Source organism: Mesoplodon densirostris, chromosome 4, assembly GCF_025265405.1.
Source record: "Mesoplodon densirostris isolate mMesDen1 chromosome 4, mMesDen1 primary haplotype, whole genome shotgun sequence".
In the NCBI taxonomy this organism is placed as follows: Eukaryota; Metazoa; Chordata; class Mammalia; order Artiodactyla; family Ziphiidae; genus Mesoplodon; species Mesoplodon densirostris.
The window spans coordinates 132,609,649-132,634,787 of NC_082664.1; the positions used below are offsets into that span (position 1 = coordinate 132,609,649).

The following is a 25,139-nucleotide window of genomic DNA, read 5'->3' on the forward strand; positions in this document are numbered from 1 at the left end:
ACTGTGCCACCAGGGGAGCCCTGCTGAAGCATTTTAAAGCAAATCTCAGACATTGTATCATATCACTCCTACATATTTCATGTTCAGTACAGCAACTAAATGCCTGGTGCACTCACATTTCCCCTTGTTTCCTTTTCAAGCCCACTCAGAAAGGTTTTGTGATTGTTTGCTGTGTTTTCTAAACCTGCTGTGTAGCATAAACTGGTTTTCCCTTTCCGTACTACTCCCAAAGACATGCCCTGGACCATGCGGTCCAGAAGGGTATGAATGAAGAAATGATGCTGCATTATTCAATTTAAGAAGAATGACCCCAAACGCACATATCAAATAATAATAATAATAATCATACAAGGATTTGAACTCTGGGGTATACAAATATAAAACAGAACTATCTTTAAAAAATAAAAATAGAAAACTAAGTTTGGCAAAGAGACTTTTGCCAAACTGCTATTTCCTCTCGGTCCCAGCATAATTCAGTGGTGGTGGTATCCTGACTTTTATTTTTAAGTCACTTTAAATAGAAGGGAGATTGCTAAACCCAACCTCTAAGCTGTTGTATCTAAGAACCTTGAGTACGGAAGTCACTGCTTCCAAAAGAGCTTTCTCCATCTCAGCAGTGGGAGAGTTAAACTATTCTGAATTGCCATGTGTGAGAAGCCACGCAAGCCCTTGCTTCTTGCTATAACATATGGCTAAGTGGGAATTTTTCTGTAGGTTCTTTATTATCCCAGAGCCAATATGAGATTAGCTTTACAAGTTGGGTTATAACCTTTACAGCTTCTATGTCGGGGATCTGTTAACAAGATCATAAAGATATTGCTAACAGATGAGGCCGATGTGCCCTGTTTTCAGCTCCGGTAATGACCAAATTGATTTTATCAGAAGTGTTTAAAAGGGCCATTTTAACTTTGCTATTGATTGCCTGACCTCTGCTGTGGGTACCAGGGTCAGTATGTGTTCTCCCTCCTCTCACTTTTTGTGTGGAGCCTTCCACTTTCTCTTCACCTGGGCAAACCTTTCCTCCTGTGCCCCTAAACTGTCTCATTTAGCACTTGGCCCACCATCTATATTCCCCTTGGGCCCTCTGTACATTTCTGGAGGACTAAGCTTTGGGGTCACAATCGGTAAACTAGACTCATAGCTTTTGGGAGCCATCTTCGTTCACTGGACAAATTTTCTCGAGCTTCTCCTTTGTGCCAGGTACATTCAAAGCACTAAAATGTTCAGTGATAAATCAGGAACACAAAGTTCCAGCCAGCAAGAGCTGACATTGTTGGAAAGACACACATCAACTATTTAATAGAATGTCAGAAGAGAAATAACTGTGAAAAGTAAAGCAAAGTGGAGAATGGGGCAGGGAACACAATTCTGGATGAGCTGGTCGGGCAGCATCCTGAGAGGAAGTGGCCTGTGAGCGGAGATAGGAGTGGGGATATGAGGGAGGACTGGAAAATCTGGAGGAAAATTGAACCAGGCAGAGGGAGTCATAAGCAGAAAGGACTCAGGGCCAGAGCAAGCTCAGAGCTTTAGAGAAAATCCAAGTGTAGAAGAGTGAGCTAGACCAGGTAGAGAGGAGGACACGAGCTGGAGAACCAGGTGGGCTGGGCCATGGAGGACCTGATGAGCCACGGAAGGAGTTTGAGTAAGAGGCTGACGGGGGCTTCCCTGGTGGCGCAGTGATTGAGAGTCCGCCTGCCGATGCAGGGGACACGGGTTCGTGCCCCGGTCCGGGAAGATCCCACATGCTGTGGAGCGGCTGGGCCTGTGAGCCGTGGCCTCTGAGCCTGCACGTCCAGAGCCTGTGCTCCTGAACGGGAGGGGCCACAGCAGTGAGAGGCCCGCGTACCGCAAAAAAAAGAGGCTGACGGGATCTGATTTACAGCTGAAAAAGTAGGTCTAGCTTAAGTGATGCTTCCAAATGATGTGGGTGGTCTGTTGAGCTGTCTTGTATGATTGTGGGGAGACTTGAACACAGCCAGGCCTCAGAGCCTGCAGAGCTGAGTGCCATTCTCTGCCCTGCTTCTCACTGGCCGGTTGACTTGGAACCAATCACCTAATTGCTCTCAGGCCCTAAAGTTTCTGAGTCCTTAACCAGGGAGAGGTACAATTTCTTAAGACTCTTCCAGCTCTAACATTTGGTGGCTCTAAACTGTAACGAGAGTTACTTCCTAATCATTTGTATTTGTTAGGGTAAAGGCTAAAAGCTGCTATAGCAAAGAGAGCAGACAACACAGTGGCCTCTATGAGGTAGGGATTTGCTTCTCTCGCCTGTGAGGTTTGAGCCAGTGGAGGCTGCCAGGGAAGCCTGGCTCAGGGGCTCCACGGTCCTGCCTCCAAAGATGGCCCTTCCCCCATGGCTGGAACTGGGTGGCGGTCTCATGCAAGTTCCAGTCCACGGGAAGAGAGAGAGGGGAGATCTGGGCAAGCAGTTTCCTTCATTTCCTTTTAAGTGACATGGAAGTTACACACCCTCCTTTGGATCACAATTCCTGGGGAGAACCTAGTGTTGTGGCCATACCCAGCCCCAAGGGACTCTGGGAAGTGCAGACTCTAACTGGCCCTCTGTCTGCCCATCTAAAATGTGGCTGCTGGCACTTCCCTGGCGGTCCAGTGGCTAAGACTCTGCGCTTCCAATGCAGGGGGCGCGGGTTCGATCCCTGGTCGGGGAACTAAGATCCCACATGCCGCATGGCACAGCCAAATTAAAAAAAAAAAAATGAAATGAAATAAAATAAAATGTGCTTGCCATGGAAGATGGGAGAATGGATTTGAAGGGGTAGCAGGAAAACTGCCACATCCTGTTTTTGAAAAATTCCAGAGTACTGTCAAGATAACTTAAACTCTTAAAGTTTCCTGGACCTTTGTATTAATTTCCTGGGGCTGCTGTAACAAATTGCCACAAACTGGGTGGCTTAAAAGAGCAGAAATGTATTCTGTCACAGTTCTGGATGCTAAAAGTCCAAAATCAGCAGGGCCAAGCTCCCTCTGAAGTCTCTAGGGGAGAATTTCTAGAAGGTTCTTTCCTAGCTTCTGATAGTTGTTGGCAGTCCTTACCATTCTTTGGCCTGTAGCTGCATCCCTCCAGTCTCTGCCTTCATCTTCCTGTGACCTTCTCTGTGTGTCTTCTGTGTCTCTGTATCCAAATATCCCTCTCCTTTCTCTTGTAAAGACAGCAATCACTGGATTGAAGGCCCACCTTAATCCCATATGACCTCACCTTGACTGCATCTGTAAAGACCCAATTTCCAAATAAGGTCACATTCACAGGTACCAGGGCTTAGGACTTGAACATATCTTCTTGGGCGATATAACTCAAGCCATTACAATCTTCTTAAGACTAAAAGAAGCAGGAAGAGAGAGAGAGAGAGAGAGAGAGGGAGGGAGGGCTGTGCTAACTGAAATCAAACAAATTATGACAAGATATATCAGTCTCAAAAAGAACCCATAGTTTGTTCCGAAGCTCAGTGCCACCTTAATGCCACAGTCCAAGGACATATAGGCCTTTTTTCATTCCCTTCTCCATGGGGACATTCCAACGCATTGGTGTAACATACCTTGCTTAGGTAATGGGATTCAAGAACCATTGACAGCTTTCAGCTTTGTGGTGTGTGTTCCATTTGATGATCATAACAGCCCCACAAAGAAGGTATTCTTACCTCCATCCCACAGAAATTGAAACTGCAGCTCAGGCTAAGTAACTTGCCTAAAGTGAAATGACTTCACTGTTGGTGGTGCATCCGGGCTTGTAGCCTGGGTCTCCTGTCTCCAAAGATCCTGCTCTTCACATTACATGGCTCTGAGTCCCAGCGACTTCTCAGGGGGTACTGACAAAAGGGCTCACTCTTGTCTTGAGGGATCTGTGATCAGTGTCTGAGACCACACATGCTCTGCAGAGGTCTCCACAAACCCGCGGGGGACCTGAATGCTAGAATGTGCTGACAGCACAGTCAGATACCCTTAGTCATCAGCATAAAAAACACCTCTATTAGGTAGCTAAAGGACACTTGTTTGCCCAGGAGTCAAGGCTTGTCCAACATCAGAGTCCAGGTTTCTCACTGCATTCTAGAACATTATACATTGCACTCAAAAGGCTTATTTTTCAGACCTTCCTCAGCATGTTGATTGGTGGTTTGATTACTACTTTACCAAGTCCAATTGACCCTTGAACAACATGGGTTTGAACTGCACAGGTTCACTTACAGGCGGATATTTTTCAATAGTAAAAACTACAATACTACACGGTCCAATGTTGGTTGAACTGATGGATATGGAGGAACCATGGTTATAGAGGGCCAACTATAAGTTATATGTGGTTTAACCCTGAGTTGTTCAAGAGTCAACTGTATTATGAGATTGCCCATCACCATGGGGCCCTCCTATACTTGCCAGCTATGCCATCACACATATACTAAAGACTTCAGATAGAGTTCCCTGGAGTGTGTAATGCAATTAGTAGTTGCCATAGGAAACTGGGTCTCCTAATGGTCCCAGAGAGGTGATGTTTGTGATAATAACCAATATTAAGTCACATTTCCATTCATTATTTCATTTTAATATTGACTTTTCTTTCTTATTGTTAAAACTTATTTGTACAGCTTTATTATCGAAATTTAAAAAAACAGACAAAGAAGATAAAATACTAATCATTTCTAATTCCTCCACTCAGAGATAACCAATGTCATTAATCTTGTGTATATTTTTTAGTCTTTTGTTTTTCTTAAGACATCTTTCTTTGCAATTAAGATTTTTTAATTTTTTTAAATTAATTAATTTTATTTATTTACTTTTGGCTGCGTTGGGTCTTTGTTGCTGCGCGCGGGCTTTCTCTAGTTGTGGTGAGCGGGGGCTACTCTTCGTTGCGGTGCATGGGCTTCTCATTGCAGTGGCTTCTCTTGTTGTGGAGCACAGGCTCTAGGCACGCAGGCTTCAGTAGTTGTGGCATGTGGCCTCAGTAGTCGTGGCTTGCAGGCTCTAGAGTGCAGGCTCAGTAGTTGTGGTGCACGGGCTTAGTTGCTCCGCAGCATGTGGGATCTTCCCGGACCAGGGCTTGAACCTGTGTCTCCTGCATTGGCAGGCAGATTCTTAGCCACTGCACCACCAGGGAAGCCTGCGATTAAGTTTTCATTATTTTAATAATGGTAGGGTATTCCATTATGTCAACATACATCATTTACTTAACTCTTCCTCTACTGTTGACATGTGAGTGGTTTCCCCCCTCATGTGTTGCTTATAGAAACAATGTTGTGATGAAAGCCTGGTGTTCATCCATAACTACTTCCTAAGCCTACATTTCCAGTGTTTGCATTGCCAGATGAAAGGAGAAAAAGATTTTCCCTTCTTTCAGAGATGAGGAAACTGAGGCTCAGAGAGATGAAGTATTCTGGCCAAACTCACACAGCTGGCAAGTGACAGAGCTAGACCTGGGATCCAGTTTTCCTGACTCTAAATCTCATATGGGAGAAGAGTTTCTGCATCTAATCATCACACTCGATAAATTCTGTGAATGCAAAGTAAATGCCCTGGCAACTACCTTCTTTTCTTGAATTGTCACCCAGCAGTGGTCAATCCAGACAAACTGCCAAAAATTGTCATCAGAGGAGAGTAGAAAGGCTATAGATGTTGATTTAATTGGACTTTTCGTCTTTCTTCTTCAAGATGATAATAATGTTGACATTTTTAGAAACCTTTACAGACCCTTGGTATCCTGTACATTCTGGAATAACTGAAGCCATCTCTCCACTTCTAAATACTTATTTGATACCCCATTGGATTCTGGGGCTTTTAGTTCATCCTAGTTCTGAGAGTAGAGCTCATTTCCTCCAAATTTAGAGCCAAATTCCCCTTGTTTCCACTTCAACAGATTCCCTCTCCTTTCTAGGTGATTCAGCACATGAGTGAACGCATGGAATTGTTTCCTCCTTTGCCATAACTAGTATACCCTTGCTTTATCCATGCTTCTGACATCAGTAGCAGACTTTGGTTTGGGATGGCTGCAGACCAGGTGAGATTTCTTCAGTCATTACTTGCCTTGACCTGGTATGCTGACCAGGATCCATGGTCCATGAGGTATGATTATGTTGAGTATACAAGGACATAACATATGAGGAGTATCCATATACAAGGACGTAATATATGAGAAGCCTGACTTGCTTTGGGGCCCCAACTCCATAATCTTTGGGTCATCCTTGTCCAACCAGTTCTGGTAGCTTTGATTTGGGGCATTGCAGCTAGGGCCACGCGTTTGACAACATCCAAGCAAGTCACCTACAGATCATTCAAGTCAGTCCCTGCCCTATTAGTAGCAAAGATAGACAATTTCAACAGATTTCAGAGGCATATAAGTAAAGCGTTTCCTGGAAAAGTGTGGTAAAATATGTTGATCTTTACCTGAGTTGGATCATTCACTTATAAGATAAAACTACTCAATTCCAGAAGGCTAAGCTGTAAGTGTCAGTTCACATCTCTGCCCAGAGTTCTCCAAGATCAAATTTAAGTTAACCAAGTAATATCTAATGGGTAACTCCATTTTCAGGATAGAGACTTGATAAAAGGAAATCAATGTGAAAGAACAAAGATTTTTATTATTCTTACTGTCCATTAGTGCTAATCATACATTTGGCACCAGCAAGCCATAAGAGGAGAAATTACCCTCCCTAGGTATGGACTTTTTGTAATGCAGTGAATAGTCGTCTCTAAGAGAGAAAGTGGATGTTTCCCAAATAAATTTAGTCTCAAAATTTCTTTCTAGGATAGACTGATGGTCTCTTGATGTTGCCTTTGCTGGGGGACCAGGAATGATGTTTTGTGCTTGGAACTGTTTTGTCAAAGATAAAGGGAGGACTTGAAAGAGTGTATAGCTCTGTCCTGCCTGCCCAAAACTAAAAGATATTTCTGGGCACATATGTCAGGAAATATGACCTAGAGATGGAGTGCAATCATAAACATTTTTTTAAATTCAAAAACCAGAAAAAATTTCTCTTATTCATTCCCATAACCACTTTTCAAACTAAAATTAATTTTTGTGTGTGTGTTGTAAAAAGTACCTCGATTGGTAAAGGAGCTGAAGTATTATCATCGAAACAGCTCAACCTAGGCTCAAATCTAACATAAAAGAAACCTCACGTTAAAGTATTATTTATCTTCATAATTATTATATCTAAATGACTTTTAAAGGCTTTTTTTTTTTTTTTTTTTTTTTGCTGCAAAAAGCTTTATTGTTTCCATTTGGTCCATGGCATGGGAGAGGGCTCCAGTGTGGTTAACAAGCTGCCTACTGGCTGCAGAGCGGGGCTTCAGGCAGAATCCCTGACACCAGAGGGGCTCCTCAAAGGCCACTGGGCTCCGGAGGCTCCTAGTCGTGCTTGAGGTTGAGCCTTTCGAAGAGATACTCGCCCAGCCCAGCCTGGGTACCAGCAGCCTGCAGAGGTTGGTCAGGTGGTCACCCATCTTTTTTTTTTTTTTTTTTTTTCGGTACGCAGGCCTCTCACTGTTGCGGCCTCTCGCGTTGCGGAGCACAGGCTCCGGACGCGCATGCTCAGCGGCCATGGCTCACGGGCCCAGCCGCTCCACGGCATGTGGGATCTTCCCGGACCGGCCGCAGGCGGACTCTCAACCACTGCGCCACCAGGGAAGCCCCACCCATCTTCTTGATGAGTTTCACCTCCTCATCTAGGAAGTGGCTCTCCAGAAAGTCGCAGAGGTGGGGGTCTGCGCGGGCACAAGCCAGGGCATGCAGATCCAGAAGGGCCTGGTTGAGGTTCTTCTCTATGTTAATGGCGGCTTCCATAGCGTCCTGAGTTTTACCTCACTCATCTTGAGATGGCTTCTGCAAGTCCTGGAAGAGGGTGCAGCCGCCGCGTTGGTTTTGCATTTTCAAGAGACGCTCGGTGCTCTCGTGCTTCTCTTCGGGCCAATTCGCGGAAAAAGTGGCCCACGCCCTCCAGAGCCACATCGTCGCGGTCGAAATAGAAGCCCAGAGAGAGGTAGGTGTAGGAGGCCCGCAAATGCATGTTGACCAGGCGGTTGACGGCGGCCTCCACCTCGGTGGAATAATTCTGACGAATCTGGGAGCTTATGGTTGATCGGTAATAAGGAGTTCGGCTCAAAAAATGGTGTTGGCTGGTCCCGGTGACCGAGGATAGCTGAGTGGCTGACTCCGAAGGTTGGAGGGTGGTCGGAGGCTGGAGGAAAGGGCGACCCTGGGTCTGTTCCGTCCTAACACTGTTGAAGCAAGAGACAGATCTGGGGAACCGCCGAGCGCAATCCTTTTAAAGGCTTTTTAATGCAATTAAAAATGTTTGATTGTCATAATGTTGCTAATGTTTTGATGCCTTCCTAGTGTTGTCCTTGGTCCCTGCAACCCTGGCACATAATTTATTTCTCTTTTGAGTGAACCCTAAGCATTAGTGTCCATTAAGAATTTTTAAAACAAAGCCCAGAGATTACTTGGAGCACTTTCAATAATATGTACTGATTATCATTAATAGCTCTTTTGTCCTAGACAAGGACATTGTTTTGTAACATCATTTTGTTTGGCGAGGCCCTATTCGGGCTGTGTTCCTGATCTGAGTCCTGCACTGATTCTCTCCTTGACAGTGTGGAATAGAGCAAGCTCATGGGACAAGTCAGGACTGGGGCCAGCGGGGACAGAGGCCAGCACAAAGTGATACGTTTTCTTTATGAAACAATTGTTAGCCATTCACAAAAAAAAAGCCTACATGCTGGGCCTTGATTCTTATCTCATGTTCTTACGCTGCATATAAATTGCTGTTTTAACTACCAGCTCCTTCCAATGCGGAAGTGAAAGAGAAGGACTGGAGGGAACAGGTGGATGCAGATGATCTCAACCTTATCACTGTGTTTATTGGTTTTATGGCAGGAGGGGGGTCTAATCTTCCAGATTTTAGTCTGAAAGTTCTGCCCTTGCTCTCAAACTTTTATTTACCAGATTATCTGCCTCTGTAACAGCAGGGCTCTAATTAATGGGTATTGCCTGTCTTCACCCAAGGGGTAGCTCTCTGTTTATCCAGTGCAAAGTATCTGCAATTAGAAACATCTTTAAAAGGAAAGAGACACTCTGCTATGTGTCCCACGTGAATGGCCTTATTTAAGTCTTACTATAAACCTAGCACTGAGAATTTTATCCCCATTTTATGGGTAAGAAAACAGAGGTTCAAGAGTGGTTAAGCCATTCTTCCAAGACCACGGCTTGAATAATGGGTGTCTTATTTAATGCAGGTGTCTTGTGAGGAGGGAGAATAAATCTTGCAAAGGCCTTCGTATTTGGAGCCCTCCTTTTCTAGAAATGAAATGAAGAGTTAGTGTTCTGGGGCTTGTGTACATGCATGTAACAAGCTGGCCCATTACAGAACAGATTTTGTTAATTATCGTTCAGCACCTCTCCTTCTCCCTGCCACACACACTCACTTGAAATAGAGAAACACTGATCTATTTAAAAACAAAAAGAAGAAAAGAAAAACTGCACAGCATCTTATTTTAGGTATTTTTTTATTGAAGTATAGTTGATTTACAATGTTGTGTTAGTTTCAGTTGTATAACAAAGTGATTCAGATATATATATATATATATATATATATATAAAACATATATATATGTATATGTTCTTTTTCAGATTCTTTTCCCGTACAGGTTATTACAAGATATTGAATATAGTTCCCTGTGCTATACAGTAGGTTTTTATTGTTTATCTCTTTTATATATGGTAGTGTGTATCTGTTATTTCAGATATTTTTTGTGTGTGTTTGTTTTTCTTTCTGTTTTTTATTCTAACACAGAACTTATACATCTCTGTCTCAACAATTGTTATCTCATTGTGAGAGAGGACAAGAGAAGGCACACAGACTGAATATTAGCAAGGTGGCAAAAGGACATCTTTGTAGCTAGGCGCTTGTCCAAAATGCAGAGCCTCTGAAAATACCATTGTGGTAATTGGTATGTCTGGGGAGGAGGAAAGATGCCATTTCTTACCAAAAAAAAAAAGTTAAATTAAACTTGGTACCCAGACAATTGCCTAGAAACCAAGAGACAGTAAGAAGTCCATCAAGGAAGTTATTGGTCCAAGATTTGGCACTGATTGGAAAAATCAGATTCTATCCCTCAAGTGCCCTGCTCTGCCATAACTGTAACTCTGAAACTACTGATACCCTGACAGTGATAAATTTGTGGTATTTTCATGACATTTCCTTTGCTTTACTTTGAAGCATAGTCGGCTAAATAGAGTCAGGGAATCTTGCTGTATTAGAGGTCCTAGTTTGGGGAGAGTCATTGTGGAGATTTTTTCCTCTTCATTTTAAGGGTATTACTTGTCAATTTAAAATTGTTATCATAGTGTTAAGTTAGAAATTACTCTAAAGCATTACCTGGGAATGTTTCTCTCTCTCTCCATATATATATATATATATATATATATGATGGGCTGGGTAAGATGATGAGTCTCACAACTTTATCAAAAGGTACCATTTTTCGGGGCCTCCCTGGTGGCGCAAGTGGTTGAGAGTCCGCCTGCCGATGCAGGGGATACGGGTTCGTGCCCCGGTCTGGGAGGATCCCATATGCCGCGGAGCGGCTGGGCCCGTGAGCCATGGCCGCTGAGCCTGCGCGTCCGGAGCCTGTGCTCCGCGACGGGGGAGGCCACAACAGTGAGAGGCCCGCATACCGCAAAAAAAAAAAAAAAAGGTACCATTTTTCTGTAGCCCAGATAATTTAAAAATATCACCCAAAAGAAGTGTATCTTTTACTTATACAACATTTTGTGGATACTGCCTTCTTTCTTCTTTGGTTTTTAAAAGCAAAAAGAAAAAAGTTTCAAGGGGTTGTCCTTGATTGTGAGCTACATTAGATTTTTTTCACACTGAGAAGTAGATCTGGCAGCCTGTTGCTTAGAGGAAGTTTGGTTTGTTAGCTTGAAAGCATGGCAAGGAGTCATTGATCAAGGCTCTAGAAGGGAAATCAAGAAAGCGTGTAGTTCAGCTATCTCATTCTATAGATGAGAAAACTAAGGACCAGAGAAGTTAAGTGACTTTCCCAAAACATCCAGCAAGGTCACTTTTGGTTCATGGTTTGTGAGTGCTTTGCATTTAGAGTTGGCTCCACCCATCACTCTTCCACAACTCCACGAAGTCCCAATCTCTGTGGCGTGCATGCCTCTGCTCAGCGGTCTGTTTGTGAATCTCTGGGGGAGGATCTTGGTGTCACTTCCCAGGCATTGGGAAGTATATCAAAACCTTCACAACATCTGGACTTGGTTTGACACCCTTTGGTGGTGGTGATCCAAGTCCTTTGCCCACTTAGCTTACCTGCCCATGAGCAAGTATCTTCCCTTGATTTTAGAGAGTAGAGTACAGGGGAGTTTGGGGTCTAGAACAGAGTACACTTACTTTTAGAAACTCGGTTCTCTGTCTTATGCTCTCCTCCATCAGATATGAATTTTGAAGTCAGAGCCCTTGGTCTGAAAATCAGAATCCCGGGCTATGAGTCAGTGTGAAACCCAGGAAATCATGAGTAGCTATGGCATAGCTTTCTGTAGAACATTCTAATTCACCTTTGTTAAAGTAAGACTGTGTGTTGCCCACCTTTTGTGAAAGTTAATAATTAACATTTATATCACACTTCCCACTTTGTAAAGGTCGTTACACATCCTTATTTTGTATGGATTTTCACATCAGCCTTTTGAGTATTATTATGATTATATACAATTGTAGAGACCTGGAAATTCAGGCCCAGAGAAGTGAAGTAAGTTGCCCAAGGTCTCTCAGCCTTGGGTAGGAAAGTGGATGGACTAAGAATGTAAGTTCAGGTCAGCTTGACTCCAAATCCAGTTATCTTAAAAACTGCCTTTAAAAAGTTTATTCTTTTCCACTTCTGGGTAGAATTAGAGCTATTTGCCTCCTAAACACTCATCATAATTTATCTTTAGAAAACCCAACTCTCCGGGAATGGTTGATTCAGGGTCACTGCTAGTAGCATTAGGTTTGGATAAGTCTTACCCCTTCCACTTGAGGACAAAGATGAACAACGTAGGCTGCTGTGATTTCAGAAAGGATGAGCTCTATGGCGAGAAAGACAGGAATCGTGCAACCTCTGGGGAAATGAGAAGAAAGAGAAACGGAAGACCCAGTCACCTCATTTAAGGAGGAGGGGGACGAAGAAATGGCTGCTGGTTGCAAACCAGGGCACACAGACCTCTCAAGTATCTCTTTCACCCAAGCCCTGGTGGGGATTCCTGGTTTAGCTAAGGCTGGGGGACAGGACCCTGTAGGTTTAAATTAGTTATAGAGCTGACTGCTGAGTGATATGCTCTGAGGAGTAAATCTTTTTTTTTTAATATTTACTCTTATTAGATGCACTATCTATACCAGGGTTTTTCTGGTTTTTATTGAAGTATAGTTGGTGTATAATATTATGTAAGTTACAGGTGTATACTATAGTGATTGACAATTTTTTTAAAGGTTATACTCCATTTGTAATTATTATAAAATATTGACTATATTCCCCATGTTGTATAATGTATCCTTGTAGCTTATTTACACGTAATAGTTTGTACCTCTTAATCCCCTCCCCCCTCTCGCCCCTCCCCTCCACTGGTAGCCACCAGTTTGTTCTCTTTATCTGTGATTCTGTTCCTTTTTTGTTATATTCACTAGTTTTGTTGTATTTTTTAGATTCCACATATAAGTGATATCATACAGTATTTGTCTTTCTTTGTCTGACTTATTCCACTGAGAATAATACCCTCCAAGTCCATCCAGGTTGCTGCAAACTGCAAAATTTCATTCTTTTTCATGGCTGAGTAATATTCCATTATGTGTGTGTGTGTGTGTGTGTGTGTGTGTGTACCACATCTTTATCCATTCATCTGTTGATGGAAACTTAGGCTTCTTCCTTATCTTGGCAATTGTAAATAATGCTGCTATGAACATTGGGGTGCATGTATCTTTTTGAATTAGTGTTTTTGTTTTTTTATTCAGATATATTCCCAGGAGTGGAAATTCTGGGTCATTTGGTAGTTCTGTTTTTAGTTTTTTGAGAAACCTCCATACCTTTTTCCCCAGGGGCTGCACCAATCTACGTTCCCACCAACAGTGTTCAAGGGCTCCCTTTTCTCTGTATCCTCACCAACAATTGTTATTTGTGTTCTTTTTGATGATAGCCGTTCTGACCAGTGTGAGGTGATATATCATTGTGGTTTTGATGTGCATTTTCCTGATGATTAGTGATGTTGAGCATCTTTTCATGTGCCTGTTGGCCATTTGCATGTCCTCTTTGGAGAAATGCCTATACAGGTCTTCTGCCCATTTTTTAATTGAGTTGTTTGCTTCTTTGATGTTGAGTTGTATGAGCTGTTTATTTATATTGGATATTAACCCCTTATCAGTCATATCATTTGCAAATGTTTTTTACCATTCAGTAGGTTGTCTTTTCATTTTGTCAAAGGTTTCCTTTGCTGTGCAAAAGCTTTTAAGTTTAATTAGGTCCCATTTGTTTATCTTTGCTTTTATTTCCTTTGCTTTAGGAGACAGAGCCAAAACAAGTAGTGCTACAATTTGTGTCAGAGAGTGTCCTGCTTATGTTTTCCTCTAGAAGCTTTATGGTTTCCAGTCTTACATTTAGGCCTTTAATGCATTTTGAGTTTACTTTAGTATATGGTGTTAGAGAATGTTCTAATTTCATTCTTTTACATGTAGCTATCCAGTTTTCCCAGCATTACTTACTGAAGAGGCTATCTTTTCTCCACTGTATATATTTGCCTCCTTTGTCGTAGAAGAATTGACCATAAGTGCATGGGTTTATTTTTGGGCTCTCTCTTCTGTTCCGTTGATCTATGTATCAGTTTATGTGTCAGTACCATAATGTTTTGATTACTGTAGCTTTGTAGTATATTCTGAAGTCAGGGTGCGTGGTTCCTCCAGTTCCATTGTTCTTTCCCAAGATTGTTTTGGCTATTTGGGGTCTTTTGTGTTTCCATATAAATTTTAAAATTATTTGTTCTAGTTCTGTGAAAAATGCCATTGGTATATTGATAGGGAATGCATTGAATCTGTAGATTGCCTTGGGTAGTATGATCATTTTAACAATATTAATTCTTCCAATCCAAGAACACCATGTATCTTTCTCTTTGTGTCGTCTTTAATTTCTTTCATCATCATCTTATAGTTTTTGAGTACAGTTCTTTTACCTCCTTAGGTAGCTTTAAATACATACCATGGACTCACTTCCCATCAGATATTAACTTTCTACAGAAAACTTTTTATTGTGATGATTAAATTGTCCTTAGTTGACCCATCTGTGAAATGAGAAGGACATTTTCTATTTTTTTTCTTTTTTCCTGCTTTTGTTTTTTTTTTTCACTTCTGTGGAGTCAATTAATATGAAGAACTGGAGCTTCTTTAGAGAAAGGAGAGACACAGGACATTAGTGTGAGCACAATTATTTTTCTGGAGAGGAGAAGGAAGGGAATTCCAATAAATTTTCTGATTGTTTCATTAAATTTGTCTTTTGTGTGTCCACATTGTTTCAGTTCATTTGCTTTTCCTAGAGAAATAGAATTTTGTCTTCATAATGGCTATTAAGTAAAAACATTGAAAAAAAGAAAATATTATGCACAGTTATGTCTCCATAGTTAGGAGTTGTAATGCACTTTTAAAAATATTGCTTTTGTGAGAGGGATGTGTTTTTTAAGCCTTTCTCCATAAAAGTGTATCTATTAATTTATTGGTATGTTTTTCCTTGCATGTGATAGATATAATTTACATTTTATTTGTATAGGTTAGGGTTGCCAGATAAAATACAGGATGCTCAGTTACATTTGAATTTCAGATGAACAACAAATTGCTAGTGTCTGAAATTTAAGTGTAACTGGGGATCCTGTATTGTTTCTGCTAAATCTGGCAACTCTCTTGTAGGTATATCTCCCAATTACTTGTAGTGATCGCTAATTGGCAGTTAAACGAAACTGAGGGGCCGAGTTTGTGCTGTTACAGAAGTCATGCTGTCTCCTGGAGACAGAAATGAGAAATTTTAGCTCTGTGCTGCTGTGATCTCAAGGATCAGGCAGCTTTCCTGGAAAGATTTTCAAAATCTATTATCATTATAATCGTCATGAAAATATTTGATGAGAATACTGCATCACACTGTATAATAAATTTAAGTAGAAAAGTCAAAGCAGTGGTATTTTCATCAGGCCTTTGGATGTCAGGAGAAAATAGTTCCACACTCAGCGAATATAGATAGGTCTGTTTGGGGCTGTGTTAAATCCAATTGTGTGAAGGTTCTGAATAATCAAGAGTGACAGCATAAGCACTTTCTCTTCAAAGTGATTTTACCGAAAGCATCATTTCCTAAGGAAAGTACACATATAGCTCTCATAATGCTGAAAGAGCACTAAACTATCCATTTATTGGTGCTGGTGTCATGAGCTGGAGTTGCAAGTGGTATTCATATTTTCAAGTTGATTCACTGCTGCTGTTGGGGGCAGTTCCCTTCCCATGAAAAAGCTTATTTCAAAAACTCCTCAAAGCCTTTGGTTAGTTCCCATGTGAGAGAGCGTTCAAGACTCTTTGCAGAAGCTTCTAACTTCACTGTGTGAAGCCAAGTCAAACACGATGAAAAACAATAGTTGTGTTTTTCTCTGTAGAAGGCGGGGGGAATAGAATTTGAGTTGGGCTATGTAATTTCAGCTTCCCTAAATAAGTCCTGTGGAAATTTGTGGGGGAACAAGTGTGTGATTTTGGTCTTGGTGCACAATTTTGGCACTAGCTTTTTTTTTTATGTCTACCATGGATTTTTTTTAAACATCTTTATTGGAGTATAATTGCTTTACAATGGTGTGTTAGTTTCTGCTTTATAACAAAGTGAATCAGTTATACATATACATATGTCCCCATATCTCTTCCCTCTTGCATCTCCCTCCCTCCCACCCTCCCTATCCCACCCCTCTAGGTGGTCACAAAGCACCGAGCTGTTCTCCCTGTGCTATACCATGGATTTTTATAAGGGATTTCTTCCCTGTCTGATACATTCCATAGCTAAGTAATAGGTCTGATCTGAGTGCCAAATTTTTCGACAGTGTTACTTTCCAGAGGAGGGTTAAATAGTTCTCTTAATAACTTGAAAGAAAAAAAGACATGCAAGGTTTACCACACTTCTTAGTCACAGGCTAAATGTTTTCAAGAGCTTTATGACTTTGAGCCTATTTGGTCTCAAGAATATCCCGCAAGAAGAATGAAGCATACAGAATTCAAAATGGAGCACTTCTGAAGTGGCGATAGCACTGTTTGCATTGAAGTGTGCGTTCACGTTATCTTTCTGTGGCCATATGTACAGAATCTTGCCCAGTTCCATTCTTCACCCGCTCTCTATAAAGCATCTTAGAAGTATCAAGGGTGCTGACTCATGAACCCCTTATGTTTTCATATAGTTTTTGTTCATTGTGCTGCCATTTGCCAAGAAGTAGCCGTCATTCCCCTTCTGACTTTAACAAGTATAGACAGAGAGGTACATTTTGTGGATGTATTTTCCCTCACCATTAAAAGTGATGCTTCATGTGAGCACAAAAAGTCATTTTCATTAAAAAGTAAACACAAAATCAATGGCCAGAGCAAATTAATTGCTCTGTGGCTCAGTTCACTCTTGTCTGAGTAAGTTGGCTTCACTCTCTTGTGCCTTAAATCTTCCCCACTCTGCCTATAAACATGATCGTCTCCCCTATTTAAAATCAAAAATAAGTCTTCTCTCACTCTGTTTAATTACTGTCCGTGCTGCTACTTTTTACTACAGAACCTCTTAAGCCAGTAGGCAATGCTTGCTGGCCCCATCGTTAATGGTTTCGTTACACTGGGGTAGATCCAATGATGCTGTATATGTGATGAAAATGCATCTTGCCTCTCCATCCCCATCTGGACAAAATGCATTTCTGAGTACATTGGGGATGATGTACATTCTAAGAAGTACACACAGGCTCCTTTCTTACCTTTGTCATTGTTTCTTCTCTTCTAGGTATCTCAGTAACAAAGAAGACACATACATGTAAGTAATGCATTTTTTTTTTGTCCAAAGTTTTCTGAAGAGTTGGAATTCGCATATGTCTGGCTGCTGTGGCCTTTCAAGTATAAACTAATGTTTCAGCTGTGATCCATGGTCAACAGAGGTCATACTTCTCTACCTGTAGTGGTCAGAAGTGGTACATCTCCACCTGTTTGTACTGAGTGTGTGTTAAAGAGAGTCTAGACATAGTGTAATAAATTCTAGCGATTCAAGCCACTCATCTTTAGAAAAACCATAAAATCTAGCCAGGAGGATCAATTAATTACTTACTGATCACCCTTACTCTGGATCCTTCTTAGACGAGTTGGTATGTTTCTAGGAAACATCACCTTGATTTCTTTTAAACTTTGGTCTCCTTTTCCTCACCACTAGTTCATGATTTAGGCCGTTTTGTACTTGTGTCTGTGGAGCAGAGATACTGACCGGGAATCTAGGCGCTGCCGCTCGTGTGGCCTTTGGGGGCCCTGGTAAATGGCATGGGTAGTTTGATGTGGAAATGTGCGCTGGATTTATCCTCTGTATTCATTCCCACCTCTCAGGTTCAACTGCTTTCATCAATTGCCTTCATTTGAACTCCACCATAAGTTTACAAACTCACGTCAATGTAAAGTGTTGTGATCTGCATTCTGAGCAATGATGTTTGACTGTGCCTTGATCCTCAGGATGAAACCAATACGTCATTGATGGCAGGCAGTCAACTTTCACTGTACTTGACCAGCATATTATTTAGACTTTCAATTAAGAGTGTCATTAGAATTTGATAACTGTTTCAGACCACAGATATGTGCTACCTACGAGATGTGTTTGGGCATCCTTCTAAGGCAAGCAATGGAGATATTTACGGCACAATTTAGGGCCGACAAAGACGTGTCCCCCAATTTTTCCTATTTATGCTTTGAAAATTTTTGATTTCATGTGAACAATTTGGAGGGAAAAAAAATCTGTGTACCATCAAAGTAGTTTATCTTGTGCCTCAGTTGATTCTTGAAATCTGCTCTTGGGTTTGTCTGTCTGTCTATCTGTATTTGTAGAAAACAAACATAAAAAGCAAAAAAAAAAAAAAACCAAAAAACAAACAAAAAAAACAAAAGCAACCCCATCCAATTTGACGGTTGCCTGACTTTTAGGGCCCAGTCCTGCTGTCTCTCCACGTGGCTCTCCCGTGGGCTTCAGTGGAATGTTTGAGGAAAGAGGCAAAGCTCAGGCCCGTAATGGACACATGCTCAGGACAGCACCTCGTCTCTCAACACACGGTTCCAGTGGCTGTCCCTCCACCAGGGTAGTCTGTGGCCCTTAGCGTTTTGGGGGTTGTTTTGTTGTCGTCGTTGTTGTTGTTCTTGCTGTTGTCGGTGCATAATTGAGCTCATGATGACTGAGAGATTGACAGTGCAGGAGACTGAAGTCCTCTGTATATCCGCAGGGCAGGCATGGTACAGAGCGCTTCCTTGCACAGCCTTGCCCATGAGCTCGTCCCTGGCCTGCTGGGACCCACTCTAGAGGTGGTAAGTAATTCAGTCTTTCTGCTAGCTCAGTCCTGGGCCTCTCCTGAACAGGGGCGGATGATTGTGCCTACTGTTTATGGCGGTTTGGGGTATGGACTCCTGGCCACCTGGCAACATACAGAAAGCCGCTGACTGTTTGCATTATGACTTGGCTCCTGGATAAGTGGACAAAAACCACTAGTTCAACTCCACTGGATACAAAGAATACCCCTCAACGCATAGGACAGAGACCATAGGTGTTACTTAATATATAGACCATCCATCCATAAGGACCTTTAAGGAATTGTCATCCCTAAGGATAATTTCATTGGCCTATTGCAGAAATAATAACCCGTGGTTGGATTTAAATTCATGGACGGATGTGGGTGACAGCATGAGAGTGGTAGCTAGTGAAAAAAAGTGGCACTACAGTAACAGGCAATGGAACAGGTTGGTCTTTCAGCAGAGGCTTAATGAACTCTGTCAGCTGTACCTGCTTTAAAACAAAATCAAGATATAGCCAGAGTTGGGTAGATTTTGAGTGCCTTTCTAACTGTGAAAATCAGCAGGAAAATTCTTAGGGATTAAGCATAATGTAAATGTAGAAAGATTTAAAGTTTCCTTTATGTAGTTCAAATATTAAATTGATAGAAAGATTTAGATCAGAAGTCATCTTGGTTTTTTTGGCTGATGTTTACTTTCATGATTTGGGGGAGAGGGCCCAAAATAAAATGGCCCAATGACAAGTTGGGGAGAAAGCTCCTGAAAAGACAGTTGACACAAAACTTTGCCTGTGCCAAGGAGAAATTGAATTGTCCAAATTGCACGTTAGTGAAAGTCTTCTATGCAACGTAAACATGGAGATTGTTTTTGTCACCCACCTCAGCAGACAGCCCATCATATTTCTGATCTTAGCATCTCTATAGGCCCCACAACTGGTGAGGAGGAAGAAAACCAATCAGTTCTTTCTCTAGTAACTATCACCCAAATGACTTCTTCTTTAGCATCTGTCGGATTTTTCTTGAAAACTGAACTGTCCTAATTTGCTGATAAGTTTTCTTAAGATGTTAAATTTCAGCTCTTCTTAAATCATCTTGACATCTGCTCTTTAAAAAGTTTCACTATCAGGGAAGTGTGCGAATTCATTTTGGGGGCCGTCTCAAGACTTCCGATTTTAGCCAGGGTTCAGGAAACCTTGGTCAAGGCTTGACTACATAATCATCAACAGCTGAAGTCAGCTCACATTAGCAGTTTCAATCTGGGTTTCCTAACTGCCCGCACAGAGGGATTGTTCCACTTACAAATGAACATGTACAGTTGCAGAATATATTATCAGACCCGAGTGTCAGCTCACAGGTACACCAGTCAGAGGTGCAAGAACTATAAAATGAACCTGAATGGTTGTGACACTTGATAATATTTTAGGCCACCTTGTTATCTGGAAAGTACAGGTATTGCTTCTTTAAAAAAATGCTTTGGGTGAGTTAAGCAAGAAATTCCCAGGAAAGGAAATCTGATTGTTAGCTTCAGAGAAATCCACAAGCATGGTCTTTGGAGAACACAGATTCTCCTGAGCTCCTGGGATAGGACCATCAGTGTTTGTCATTAACTTCACTTGGCAGGTGGGGGAAGGCAAAGCTTGGGGCTTCTTGTCCGAAGTCATCATGACCAGTTGGTCAAGGAATTCTTACATTTGCGATGTTCTTCAGTTGTTGACAGGAAATATTGCTGCTGGGTTTTGCTGTGTGAACATAAAAGAGAGTTTTTACTTGCAGGATAGGGATATACTCGAGAAATTTTACACTGTGGTGTAGAATTTTAATTTAATTTTTCTGGTTGATTATATAGCACCTGTATTTGATTGGACACTTTCAAGACTGCTTTTGCTTTGTGATTCACAAGTTTGTTCTTGTCTCATTCCTGCTGTAATAGTACTGTGTGGATAAGTATCTTTCTCTTGGAATCAACTGCTGTCTTGGTTTCTATTAGTTGCCACATTTTATTATTTGCCAGATCTGTTCATTTGTTCCTGACTTCTTCATCTAATTCTGCATGGGTAGTTCTCATTCACTAAAATGTTAGAAGATGACATATATGGAGATGAAAAAGTGAAAAATACAACAGATAATAATCAGCTATTTCCAGCTACTGGGAAGTTTGGCATCATAGCTCATCACCTTAGGGAATCTATCAGCCGGCCACCAGAGCGCAAACCCAAAAGATATCTGGTCGGCCCCTGGATTGTTTCCAGAGTCAACAGACCATTGTCACTTCCTCCTGTTCTCATTCTTGTTTGCATTTCTTATTCTTTTTTTTAGAGTTTGTTTTTTATTGAATATGGTTGATTTACAATGTCATGTTAGTTTCAGGTATACAGCACAGTGATTCAGATATAGATATAGATAGATAGATATAGATATCTATATCTATCTATCTATCTATATATATCTTTTTCAGATTCTTATCCCTTATAGGTTATTATAAAATATCGAGTATAGTTTCCTGTGCTCTAAAGTAGGTTCTTGTTGGTTATCTATTTTATATATCGTAGTGTGTATATGTTAATCCCAACCACCTAATTTGTAATCCTAAATTATATTCCTTATTCTTTTTGTTTAAGGCTCTTCTGCTTGCTTTCTTCCACACTCGGGAACTTCCAAACATGTAAAAATTACAAGTTACTCCGTAAGCAGTCAGGAAAATATGTCAGTTTAATCCAACTGAATGTCAGTTTTCCCTAGTAAATAACAAAATCAAATATGCTTCTGAAGCTTCTGGAATTTTTAATTTTAACCCAAATAACCATTAAAAGTGAATTTAGTACATTTGCAAATGTTTGGTTGCAACAGGCTCATATCTAAGATGTAAAATTAAAGTGCTGTATTATTTATAAAGAGATTTTAGTTCTCTAGAGTAAAAATATTTTAGTACAAATCAGAATATTTCTTTGAGAACGAATCCTTTGTATTTTTAAAGAAAAAAAAAGTATTTATTGCAGTCATTTAAAGTGGACTAGATTAATGTATTCACTTCTTACCCCTAGAGGCTTGGCTTTAAGTTTGACTTAGTGAAAATGAGTTTTGAGGCCCCGACCACCTCTCTTTGGATATTTGCTGATATCACAAAACCAACCCAACAATTTGTCATAGTTGTTGCCATTTACTCAGGAGGCCCAAGAAGTACAGTCACCTTATTTTCTCGTTTTCTTTTCCTTTCCTTGAGGCTATTCCTTTTGGTTGCAGACTCTTAGCAGCCCCAAACTTGGGGCTCACCCACATTATTTTCACAGTCCAGGAAAACTCAAGAACCATTCTTGGCAAAGCTAATGGAAGGTGCTTTGGTTATATAGTTAATAGGTTGCTGTGGCAACCCATGTGACTCATGGTGTGACTCACGGCAATTATAATTTCAGTTGCTGGCTGGATGTTTCATTAGGACAGACCTGAGAAATAGCCACACTCAAGTTCTTTCAGGAGGCTTTCATCCAGCTCCTGTCCACCCATTGACAAACAGTCACAAACTAGTGCTCACAGAGCTGCCAGAAGATTCATCTCTTAGCTTGCAGACACTGAGCTTGCTGCCGATGGGACATGACCAGAATACAAGTGCTGGCCTCTTCTAGAGCTAATCAGTGGACAATTTTTTATTGAGGACCTACTATGTACTGACAGGTTCTTTGCCCTCAAGGAGCTTACAGACTAGGTTCAAGGTTGGGACTGCGGGAAAGTGGGGACACACAGTCACAGAAAATCATCTGAAAATACAAATGCTAAGTGTACCCTTTTCGGAAGATTTGGCTCATAAACTGGAAAGCAGACTCAGCCGGAAATGTGGGAGAGGAGAGGAGCATTAGAGAGACCTCCAGGGTCCTGACAGTGTGCTCCAAGTATACAAGAGCAATGAAGGGAAAGGTAAATATTTAGCTCTAGGTGCTGAAAAGTACCTTTGCTCCTCCTCTCCCCCTATTCTCACCCAGAGGAACACCTATGTCATTCCTTCAAGATCAGTCAGTCCAAGGAAGTAAAAATGCCCCATGCTGTCTGGAGACGTTTGCCTTGTTTAGACTTGGCCTGTATGTCTAGAGCCAAGCCTCTGAACTTAACAGGATTTCTCTGTCTCATCATATTAGGATATAAATGGATAGCACTTGGCCCTGCCAGTCAGTTCTTCCAAGGTAGAAGATTTGCATAGTCTTAAAATCCACAGTTCATGGTGAGGATCTGTGAATTCCATTTACAAATCTGAATATTTACGGGCTTGGAGTGAGTTTGCTCTGATTCGTAAGGTTTTTGAATAGGATTTGTGATGTGCATACTCTACTGATGTAACAGCATAGGTATATACTTTATAAGTCTATACATATATACATATATATTGGTGTTTTAGAGGCAACTGAGGCTACAATAGGGTCAGAATAGTCATCTGGATCCCAGCAGATTGTTGAGCGGATTCATATTCACATCCACAGAGAGCCATCTGCAATTTTCCTAGTTGTTTGAAAGGCCCTTCCTTGTCAATAGTAATAGAAAAGTTGGGGGTGGGGGAAGGATAAGTTGGAAGATTGGGATTGACATGTACACACTACTATATATAAAACAGATCACTAATAAGGACCTACTGTATAGCACAGTGACCTCTACTCAATACTCTGTAATAGTCTATATGGGAAAATAACCCAAAAAAGAGCGGATATATGTATATGTATAACTGATTCACTTTGCTGTATGCCTGAAATTAACACAACATTGTAAATCAACTATACTCCAATAAAAATTATAAAAAATTAATTGATTAAAAATCTGAATATTTAGCTAAGTGTTTACATCAGAGCATCCAGTTGGTTCAAGTTTGCTGTTCATAGACCTCAGATTTGTGAATTGAATTTGGACAAAAAGTATTTGTGTTCTCATTTCAGAACATAGGTTCAAAAGGGTGTATTGAGATGGGGAATGGCTCTTTAAAATCCACCATCACCGCTAGAAAATAAAAGTGCCTAGCCTACCAAGTACTGGTGTCTACTTGATGGATTTATTGTATATTTAGTGAAACTCTTGTACATGATTGAGTTGATCTTTAAAGAAGGGCCGATGTCTTTTCAGGATTTTGTGTTACTTCGAGTTCAATAATAATAATAATAATAATAATAATAATAGTGTAATAATAATCAAAGTGGCAATAGGAAAAGTCCAGGTACCAGTAGTTGCTGTAGTAGCAGCAAAAGCAGGAGCTACCACCTAATGCGCAGTTCTAATATTCCAGGCATTATGTTGAGCGCTCTACATGCATTATCTCATTTAATCTTCTCATCAGCCCCATGAGCTTTGTCCTACTTGTACCCCCGGTTTAGATGAGAAAACTTGTCTGAGGGGGGTCAGTAACTTACCTTAGAGAAGTGAGAAAATTTGCAAACTCATCCGGCTGGAAACGGGCAGAGCCAGGACTCAGAGTAGATTGACTCCTTGCATGCACACGAGTGCCACACTGTTATCTCCAATATCAGCATTGTAATCGTTGTGGAGCACTTACTAAGTGCTAGATGCTTCTCTAAGCACTTTGTACGCGTTATTTTATTTCATCTTTACCACAATCTTAGGAGGGAGATGTTGCTACCATCCCCACTTTACAGGTGAAAACTGAGGCCCAGGGTTCTACAGCTAGCTGGTATGTGGTTGAGCCAGGGTTTAAAACCAACCCACAGAGCCTAGGGTAAAGAACTTCATTCCTTAGAGCGGTCCTTCCACTTGACAATATAAGAAGAAAGCCAAGCGAACAGTCATTCCTACAATTCACTCAGGTTATCTTTTACCTTAGAACTATTTTACCTATAAAGGCTTCTAAGCTTGGTGAAACAACTGATTATGAGAAGGAGGTATGCTATTCCCACTATATGAAAAAGTTCATTTAAATCAGTTGGCCTAAAATGACCATTATTTATCTTTCTGACAACCTAACCTCATTCATCAAAAGAACTGACATCCATTTACCATCACTATTCATTCACCTCAACTGATTCTGAAATAAAACAAGAGTTCAAAGTGGTTATTTTTGCTTCTAAGATAGTTATGCCCCCCACACTAGTAGTAACATGTATTTCTTACAGCATGAACTTGTTTTCCACTGCAACAAAGCCTTTAACAGACATTAATGACGTTTATAAGAAAATTGTACGTTAGCATTCTTTTGTCAGATCAACTTGATAATCCATGTATAACTTTCACTGCCACTAAGAGGTAGTATGATTCAGGATACTGTGGTTTCCCTGAAACCTAACCAAAACCAAACAAACACAACCATGAAAGCTAAAAGTTCCTTAGGGAACTGAAATATATATCAAAAAGATGCATAAGAGAATTAAGCATCTAGGTTTCAAGTATGCTTGAGAGTACCTGAATTTAGGATTGGATTTACAGTTACATCAACTTCTCTCTTTATTGAGATCTGCATCCAAAGGACTGAAAACTGAGGAGAAGCAGAGATGTCAACGTGTTTGAAATATGAAGAAAGTTATTGGTCTACGTTAACTTGCTTTATGAATGATACAAAAAATTTTACACTAGGTCTATCAACTACACTTCCAGGAAGTTAATGTATTTGAAG

At 40.9% G+C, this 25,139-nt stretch overlaps 1 pseudogene; it reads right to left on the minus strand.

The window, feature by feature from the left end:
• Positions 1 to 7,218: 7,218 nt before the first annotated feature.
• The window catches only part of LOC132488171 (ferritin light chain-like), a 58,956-nt pseudogene continuing 41,035 nt past the window's right edge, over positions 7,219 to 25,139 (minus strand).